The following is a 10,632-nucleotide window of genomic DNA, read 5'->3' on the forward strand; positions in this document are numbered from 1 at the left end:
TAAAAACCTACTCCCATGTTATAAATGGAGAGAAAGTAGAAATTCCACGAGATCGCTTTTATTTAATAGTCAACTATTGAGAAATCAGCAGTTTGGAATTAAAAGTAAAAATCATGTCGTGACAACATATCTTCAGAATAAAATATCACTCTCACCATTTTATGATAAAAAATTTATTTCTGATAATGGTACAGATGTGACATCGTTTGGGCATTATAATTTTTATATTTAAATTCTTCCAGATTTTCTGATATCATCATACCCTCAATACGGTTATATATTATTATACAAGAGGAAACGAAATTCAAAAACTTCTTTAATACAAGGTGTTTCGAGTAAAACATATCTTTGTTTAAAACAAGCTGTGAATAAAGCCGGATTATTTAAATTACCGGAGAATAAGAAATACTATTGTAAATTTTTTATACTAACTAACCAGATAACAATACTGTTATGTAATAAGAATTTTATAAAATGTGGTTGTGTTAATTGTAGTAATAATCAACTGTAATAATCATTACTGTACTTTTTTAAAAATGTTGTAACCAATAATATGTTTATGTAAAAAAAAATAAAAACTTTATCCTAATACCGAGTTTTTTTTATAGAGTACACATACATCACTTCACTGGAATGGAAAAAATTCTCGAGTTTACCCATGGATGAAAATAACATCAGACGTTTTAAAAACTTTGTTAACTGGGAAATTATAAGCCAAAAAACTGATTTAAGTCGAGACTTCATTTCTGAATTTGCAGATAGTTTAAACTGGGAATTAATATGGAAAAATTATATATTCACTACTACATTCATCAAAAAACATATTAAACATGCAAACTGGAATTTAATTTCTGAACATCAAGTATTAGATGAAGAATTCATGGATAATTTTTCAAAATATCTTAATTGGGATAAAATAGCAAAATTTCAGCTTCTTTCTGATAATTTTGTTAAGAAATATATTGATAAATTAAATATGAGAATAGTTTTAAAATATCAACGATTAAAAACAGATACACTGAGGGAATTAAAAGATTATCTCCACTGGGATTTAGTTTCTCGCTATCAAATACTGAACGAAGATTTCATTCACGATTTCAAATATCATCTTTTCTGGTGTTACATTATAAAATATCAGAAACTAGATCATAAATATATTGCCGAAAATTCTCATAGTTTGTTAGTCTATATACTTCAAGATATTAGCAACATCGTTGATGACATAATGGATCGGTTAAATAAATTCGATGAAGAAGAAGAAAATCTGTAATATTATATTAGATTTTTTAAAAATAAAAAAATTATTAAATCTTAAAAAGAGTCAATTGTAAAAACTTACATCTTAAAAAAGAGCAGAGAATTTTACTTCTGTTCTTCTTACAAGGGCATCTGACCACATCGGTAAAGAAATCGCTTCAAGTTTGAATAGAACAAAGAAACAGAGTTCACCCCTCACGTTTTGTTAAAAATACTAATCATATGTTTTTAAATTATTACAAATACTAATACTAGATTGTATATTATCTACAGATTAAATATATATCACAATAACTTACAATATTTCCCAACTTTGTGACAAAAAATAATTCTCAGTATTCAAATCCAGCACCTGTCTACTATTACACAAAGAAAAGCAACAGGTTTACACAACTTAGTTCAGGGTACAAACTCTATGACTGAAAAGGCTAGTATAATTTTTTAAAAAAAGAGTCAATTGTATTATCTAGAAATATATTCTGATATTTCTAACATCATTAGTAAAAACTTACGTCTTAAAAAAAGAGCGGAGGATTTTACTTCTGTTCTTCTTACAAGGGCATCTGAGCACATCGGTAAAGAAATCGCTTCAAGTTTGAATAGAACAAAGAAACAGAGTTCACCCCTCACGTTTTGTTAAAAATACTAATCATATGTTTTTAAATTATTACAAATACTAATACTAGATCGTATATTATCTACAGATTAAATATATATCACAATAACTTACATTATTTCCCAACTTTGTGACAAAAAATAATTCTCAGTATTCAAATCCAGCACCTGTCTACTAACACACACAGACAAAGAAAAGCAACAGGTTTACACAACTTAGTTCAGGGTACAAACTCTATGACAGAGGGTGCTAGTATATTTTATTTATTATTTTTTTTTTTAAATAATTCGATTTTATCATTACTTTACATTAAATTCTAACAAATTAAATTTTATTAATGGAGGGAGACGATTTTTAATCTCTACAATAGTTATTTCACAAAATGAAGTGTACAATAGAGGGCGCTAGTGTGTATATAGAAAAAATAGTTATTTTTGATAAAAATTTTTTAAATTTCTCATCAGAAGAGGTGTTTGTTCACAGATAAGTTAATAAAAAATTAAAATGTATAATAACAATTTTTAAATTATGGGACTTAGAAGTCCCGTCAGACTTTACACCACATTAGGACTTACAACTCCTTTTTTGTTTAATATAAAGAACTTTTTTCAGAGAAATTGACAGATTAAATTCATAATTACGTATTTGATAATTTTTACAATATAATAACGTTAAAATGAACTGCAATTTGACTTCAGAGTGTAATCCTCTTTATTTTTATAACCCAGTTTGTATCATTCATTTACATTAAAATCTATATTAATTTAATTTTATACCCCAGTTTGCATCGAATCTATACTACTCACACGCTATTGTCGAGAGGGACTAAAGATCATGTTAGCTATGTTAAAGAGAGGAGAGAAAAGAAAAGAAAAACTAGATTGTCAAACAAACGCAACGTGAAAACAAATGATGTAACGGATCAAATGGAATGTCGGTGGAGAAAGATAGAACTCTGACACTAGCCTCATAAACAGATATTTTGTGTTGGGAAAGTGATTAGGGCCGCACAGTAGTATAGCCAGTTTAGGAGAAATTGAAAGAAGATATAAAGAATGGAGAAGCTAGGGGAAGGGGAAATAAAATGAGATAGAAGAAAGGGAAAGAAAGTAACCATAGGATCCGTGAGGGCTATGGGGCATCAGCAACATATTCATTAAAAATGTAGTCAAAGTATCAAGTTACAAAAATAAAATAGTAGAACGTTATTATAAAATATGTATAATGACGTTACCGTGGGATATTTACATACTACAGAGCAATATAATCTCGTGACAGAAAATTTTTGTGAAGACACCGAGTACAATAACGAGAGATCAACAAAGTAACCCGACGATATTGTAAGCAATAATACTAGTTGAGATACAGTAAAATACAGGAGTTACATGTTGGATTTGATAATACATAATGAACAATGTTGGCAGTACAATTTCAGGATGCAGTACATAGAATACACATATAATAGTAGTAACAATATACAAATTGAAAGTAAAAAAAATGCTTAACAGGTATAAGTCTGTTACAATATGTAGCAATTATTTGTAGCAAGTTTCGTGGAATTTGTTGTCACCCTGCACTTCCTTTCCCTAAGTATGTGAACCTCTGTCAGGTGTCAGGCGGGTGATATAACTTATGACCTTTATGTAAACACTTGTCCACTTTCCCGCTCTCACTTTCTTTCCTGTTTTCGAATGGATTAGACGTAGAAATAAACTTTTTTTGTTAAATGTTAACTCTGATTTGACTGAATCATTTGCATTAGTCCAACACAATAAGTACATATAAGTACCATACATATAAGTAGATTAAAACAATAAAAATATGTGCAGAATGAAGATCAGAGAACAAATCAACAAAATGTCTGGGATGTTGATAAGAATCCAGAATTTGAAGATTCAATTGTTGCAGTGAGAACACAAGCAGGAACCAGAAGACCAGGGATAGGAAGGCGATCAGGTCAGAACGGGCAGAGTTAGTTATGTTTGTTAATATCATGAGCAAATTTTACAAGCCCTGCTGTCGCAAGCTCATAAACAGATAGAGCTGTGACTCAAACACTCATAAACAGTCGACCTAGTTTGAAGATTTCGGGAAAGGGGAAAGAATTGATAGACAGAAAAATATCGCGTGTGACCGTTGAAGTTCCAAAATGTCAGAAATCAAAAACAACGGGCTAAATTATGAGCCCAAGTCTTGTAGTTCTATCAACAATCTCCAGGTATAGTCAACGAAAAAGTGTCGAATAGATTCCTCAAATCGGACCTTTCTCGTAACCCGAGTTCGTCTCAGTTTTCACCTAGAAACAAAGGTGAGACCAATCGGGAAGTAAGGAATCGAGCAAAGGACCAATCTGAAATAAGATAGCGGGAGAAAAACTATAAAAATCAGAATATCAAGGTCAAAAGACAGTCTTCCTCTGGATTAAGCTCAATATCGTGCCCTCTATATTGTGTTGTGTCGCCGCCGACAACTTACAATACCACAGCATCTCCGCGATCATCCGCATCTCTCCAACGATCTCACCTCGTCCGCCCTGAGGCTACGACCGAAGCCGAACTTCTTGTCACTCCAAAGGAATACAGAGATCGGGAACTGTCAAAAATCGACGTAAGTATAAATATTACCAAATAGACGGCTTTTTCCTTTGTAAGACAGTTGTCATCATATCATCATTTGCCTCATTTACCACAGCCCACATGCGAATTTTCTTTAGGTTCATCCTGATGCAACATTAACTGATTCCCCCTAAAAGACAACAACCTTACACAGGTGCCGAGGACTGGGTTTTCAAGTCCTGGTTCGTCAAGCTTACACCATTTATCTGTCCAGATCATGTGCTTGTTAGCCAAGCCAAATGATTCTCTCCTTGACTCTTCTTAATTACGAATATCTATATTCGTCTAGTAGTGATATTAAAACACGTGGTATCTGCACGGAAATTTGGTCTACAGTGGCTTATTCTTATTTTTCATGTCATTATTTCACAGTAGTTTTGTCATTTCAGAACAGACTGTGTTTGCAGAAATTCGTGTTTAATGTTCTAGCAATTGCATTTAACTTAAAACCTCAATCGGCCCATAGACTTTACATGGCAAATTTTGAATGTCGACCATCTCAGTCCATATATAGAATTTCAAAATTCCGGTTTAGTCACAATATCTGTCTTGTAGAGTTTTACGTATTTGCATAAAATCATGTTTAATGGTTGGGCAGTTGACTGAATTTTCAAATACACAAAACACTTTCTTTTTTATGAAAAGCTCTGCTCAATTATATTTGATATATTGATCACAGTAATACTATTTACACTGCGGAAATAGAAACACTTTTCCTAATTTCGTTTATACCAGTAGTAAATAGTGAAAGGGTGTTTAGCCTAAGCTTGTCTTTCCTAAACGTAAAACTCTACATAAATATAATAAACATTCTGAAGCCCGACGAGTTGATACTAAACCAAATGATCGCCGTAATTAATCGAGCTATTATTCTGCTATTATTAATAATCAAACGTTAAGTAATTTGATATTAAAGATAGACGTTAGGCGCCATTACTTACCTAAATTAATAATTTTAATAATTTAATAATAAAAATGTAAATAATTTAGAACAGTCTGGAAGAAAAAAAAAAGGTTGCCGGTTAAATTCCGCTTTGGACTAGTTCTTTTCTTCCAGCCTGTTCTAAATTATTTACTTTTTTCTTATTAAATTATTATAATTATTAATTTAGATAGACGTTACGCCAGGGGTGGACAGCAGTTTTTGCCCCTGACACGAATTGGAAAAAAAAATTTATTCACGTGCCCAACGAAATCATGTTAAATTCAAATACGCTGACCCAGGCGGCATGTCAAGTTCGTTCGAACAGAAGCTTCTGACGCATGCGCAATGTCATTTTTCAATGCGAAAAACGTACAAGCAAAAAAATAAAAAAAAACAAACAAAAGGTCGACAAGCAGGCAGCGCTGTGCATCACACGTCAGCATGAACAGGTTGACATGGTGGAATGGCAGATGAGTTTCAGTGAGTGTGGGGGGGGTCTTTCGTTATTTAAATACTGTAATTTTATAACAGACAAAGTTGTAAATCTCTACAATGCATGTTTTTAAAAATGAAAAAGTATCGCGAATCATCCATTTGACCAATTATTAGAAGTTAAGTAGCTAATATTGAAAAATTAATCGCGGGCCGTCATGTTGGCCACCCCTGTGTTTGGCGCTATCTCTTAACTCTAATACCAAATTACTCAACATCTATTATTAATACTTTAGGTTTGAAAAATTTGGGTGTAAGTTTTTGTAAATTGTTTTATTTATAATATGTTTTCATTACATGATTCCTACAGCATTTTTGACTTTTTCTAACACATATTCATTGCTTGAAAGTTTTGAAAAATCAAAATATATAAATTTCTAAAATACTTTATTTTACTTGTTTTCTATGTTTTAAAAGATATAACATTTACAAGATCTGAAATATGTTCAAACTTTACCATTTTCTATTTGTAAAATTGTAAAGACAGCCTGATATAGGAATGTTTAAGGTAACAGCTTACATAGGATATGGACCCAGGATCATATCTGGACATGTTCAAAATTCCTGCAAATTTTTCAGAAAATGTCTGTCAAAATATATCAGTTTAAATCCTGCACTATCCAGTTGCTCCAATAATGTAAACGCTAGAACAACTTCATAATGAACTTGCAATGAAAGCTGTTTTTAAAAAAAATATAACAGAGAATCTGTTTACTAATAAAAACTTTTTTACACAATTGTATTTTTGTTATAAAAGTATCATTAATTTATGGCAATAAAAACTACTACCGACCTGTAAATTGCTCAGAGTTGACAGTTCTGCTTTTAGTGAACATGGTGTTAATGTAATGCAATATAATGCATGTTGGCCTACTCGGAATTCTGCACAAATTTATATTTTATTGTTTTTCCAATAAAACAGTGTAATAAATTATTTTAAAATTAGGCCAACTTTATTAAAAAAATAATAATAAAATAATAATAATAATAATAATAACTGACAAACTAGATATGTACTTGTACAACTGATTTTCAAAATATTTCGTTGTATATTATGAACTAGATCCGAACCTATTATACAAAAAAATGGCCGCGTTTCTTTATGCAGCGAGAGTGTAGCGAAATGACGTCACGAACAGTGTTGGCCAATTAGAAACCAGTTTCAGTGCGTTCACTGTAAAGCGCTTCTCGAGCGCTGCATAAGGAAATGCGGCCAATGTGTTTTGATATACAATACATAAAAAGCAAATAATCATATCTACCGTTTTGTTTAACGAACTGAATGAATTCAATCTGCCTTCGCATTACTTAGGTTAAACATTAATTGCATTCTCTGTATTTTTCGTTCAATAATTCATAAATTCTTACATAATTCTGCTGCTACAGTGTAGAACTTGTAAAATGTAATGTTATTGCAGCCGAAATTTCATTTTAGCCAGTATTTCTTTCGTTTTAATTTTTATTAAACCTAATAACTTACTTTTGAAGTTTATCCCCAAGATACTCTGAAGTATGATATTTTGAAGTTTCTAATAAATCCTCCTCTTTTAAAAATCGCTTTCTTCCTTTTGATATTAATGGAAAAATCCACCTAAAAATAAATACATCATATATTATTGTTAATTACAATTATTTTCTTGTACTATTAGTTTCATCGTTATAATCAGTAGTAGTGGTTTGACACATACTGATCACAAATTAATTTTCCAATTAAAATGTTGAATTAAATTAATTTTTATTTTAAGAATAAGGCAAAGTTTCTCTATTAATTATTAAATGTTTTTATAAATTTGAATTAAATTAATAAAAATTTCTTGAGTAAATTAAAATGCTTTAATTTTTGGAAGGTTGTAGCTAAATTTCTTTTTTACTATATCAATTGCATACATACTTACAATTCATCGTGTTGAAACTTCTAATGAAAAATTACTTTTTATTTACTCTTAAATTTAAAAATATTGCGGTTGAGAATATTTGCTATACTAATATTTGAGTAAATTTAAAATATGACAATTTGAAATAATATTTTATTATTATAAAATTAAGTTGCACTGATAACTTTTAAGATAAAAATTTGTCGAATAAACTAAGATTACAAATAAAAACTTGTCAAGTAATAGTTTTATTATCAATACCGAAATTAATTTTTTGAAATTATGTTTTTTAAATTAACTATTTTCTGGATTGATATTTATTATAAAAATTTGTCAAATAAAATTATTTCAGATCACAAATAATTTTTTAATAAAATTATTTTCAGGTCAAAAATTTGTCGAGTAATAGTTTTATTATCAATACTGAAATTAATTTTCTTGATTGATATTCGGGGCACAAAATAATATAACAGTGAAATTATTTTGAAAAGGTTTTTACGTTACAGTTCATTTAAGTGTTTCCACTGTTTTCTTCAGTTTATCTAAAGTATGACATATTTCTGCAAGTAAGTGCAAAAATAAATTTTCGCGATTGCTGACGACAATTCTCGATTTAATTTTTAATATTTTAAAATGTGACACCAAAAAAGTTTATTTCGGAAGTCGTCAATAAATTGCTGGTCAAGTATTTGGTAATGAGAAACATAATTCCAGTTTAGATAATCTTTTAATATGCGTAAAGTTATAGTTTTTAATCGTTGGTATTTTAAAATTTTTTAATATCAAACGTATGTATGTATCGCCTAATAAAATTATCGGAAAGAATTTGAAATTCGGCGACTTTATTCCAATCAATTAATTTTTCAAAGGAAATCTTGTTCACAAAATTAAGATTACAAATAATTTGTGTTTAATTTTCAAATTAATTTTTTAGGTTATAAATTATTTTCAGATCAGAAATTTTATTGAGTAAATTACAATTATAAATAATTTTAATATTTAGAAAACTTCTCAATCCATACAATTTGTTCTAATATAAACGGTAAATTAAACCATGACAGCTTAAAATAATATTTTAACAATCAGGCAAAGTTTAATAATTTTTTTTTAATTATTAAATTATTAAATTACTCTGCAATAATAATTTTTATAATTTGTTCTAGTATCCAAGTAAATTAAAACACAACTGAAAATAATATTTTAACAATAAGACAAAGTAAAATATGGAAATATTTCAATATAATTATTATTTAAATTATATTTCTTACTTATTAAATACCTATACAATGTATTCATTTTGAAAATATCTGGTTTTTGTTTAAGAAATGTTGGTAACATACCATACCGCAAAAAGAACATTTCTTTTTAATATTATCCAATCTTAGACACCCAAGAAATTTGATATATAAATAATTGTAGTTCCATTTAAAAATAAAAGTTTCTATCTGTCCACTTTTTGCCAATTTTTGAGGATTAGGTACTCCCAACTTTTATATGTCAAATGATGGAATTTTTATGTTATATATTGCTTCGGTTAAGTTTAAAAAATTAAATTCAATTTACCCTCCCTTGTAAATTATATCGTACTTTTTATATAAATTAAATAAAATTTCATATACCTTACTATGAATTCCTAACATCCGACATTATGTTTTTTATATGATAAATACAGCTCATGTAAGAAATTTCCAAATTCAACAGATTTTTTTTTTTATCTCGTGGTGATAAATTGTCAAAAGTAATGAATTGATTATAAAAATCTATCTTCCCAAAATTGTATGTTTTGCTTCAAACCCAATTTCCCTACATAAGGTGTTGTATGGAAGATTTTCGTCTCGAATCGTGATGGCTTCGAAGTCAAGGATAACTCCTATATCAGGAACTGTTACTGCAGGAATTTTTTTGGGGAGTCGTAAAATTAACTTGCCATTGATCTTATGCTGATAATTGATACTTTTCAACGGAATCCATATATATATATCTATTACAACTTCTATAGGAGAGTGTAATGTTTTTATGGCCAACAGTCGATAAGTTGAAATGCTTCAAAATCTATTAGCATCGCATTCTGTAATTTTATATAAATTTAAATTAAGATTAGTATTATTTTATATTTAATAAAAAAATAACGAAAAGATTTCATACATAAATATTTTTTACTCACCATATAGAATGTTCATTGATGTACCAAATGTTGTCTCGTTTTCCTATTTTTGATATAATATCACGATTATGTTCAATTATTTCATCCATTTTATCAAATTGTTAATGTGAAATCTATAAAAATATAACTTTTAAAATTTATATTGTAATTAAATTGAAATGAAACTTGTCTTTAAAATTTACAATATAAGTTACTATAATGAAATGAAAGTAAAAGATATTACAAAAATTTTACTCAAATTGTACAGTAGCAATAATGATAATAATAATACAGTCAAACCTGTTTTTATGCGCTCTTTTTATGTGCGATTTTTATTTGTGCGATTTTTTTAATGCGAATTTTTAATTTGTGCGGTATAGTTGGCGACTAGTCTCCTGCGATTCGTCATGTCTTACGTTGACTTATTATAGCTAAATAAACTTATTATAGCATATATGCACTTATTATAGTAATATTATTGCATGAATATGCGAAAAATGAAATAATTTACTTTTTAAGTCAACAAAACACCACCTGGACAAAAATATGTAAAACAGACGATAGACCAGACGATGCAGTCAAGTGCTGACATCTGTTGTCAATAAATTCTATTTCGTACGGTTTTGAGTTATTTTCTATGTGAGACTTTTTTTATGCGGTCCCTGTTGACCGCATAAAAAAATTATTTTTTTAATTGTGTTGCGAAAACT

The 10,632-nt window shown here is 29.0% G+C and overlaps 2 long non-coding RNA genes across 2 annotated transcripts; both read right to left on the reverse strand.

The window, feature by feature from the left end:
- Positions 1 to 824: 824 nt before the first annotated feature.
- Positions 825 to 1,618, reverse strand: LOC136982637 (uncharacterized). The gene is made up of 3 exons (XR_010881912.1): positions 1,557 to 1,618; positions 1,340 to 1,413; positions 825 to 1,264 (listed from the first exon to the last, which is right to left on the reverse strand). It is a non-coding gene; the product is annotated as an uncharacterized lncRNA (long non-coding RNA).
- Positions 1,613 to 2,087, reverse strand: LOC136982638 (uncharacterized). Its single transcript, XR_010881913.1, has 3 exons — positions 1,988 to 2,087; positions 1,770 to 1,844; positions 1,613 to 1,685 (listed from the first exon to the last, which is right to left on the reverse strand). It is a non-coding gene; the product is annotated as an uncharacterized lncRNA (long non-coding RNA).
- Positions 2,088 to 10,632: the final 8,545 nt, after the last annotated feature.

Source organism: Centruroides vittatus, unplaced genomic scaffold (assembly GCF_030686945.1).
Source record: "Centruroides vittatus isolate TY-2023 unplaced genomic scaffold, ASM3068694v2 contig_856, whole genome shotgun sequence".
Taxonomy (NCBI): Eukaryota; Metazoa; Arthropoda; class Arachnida; order Scorpiones; family Buthidae; genus Centruroides; species Centruroides vittatus.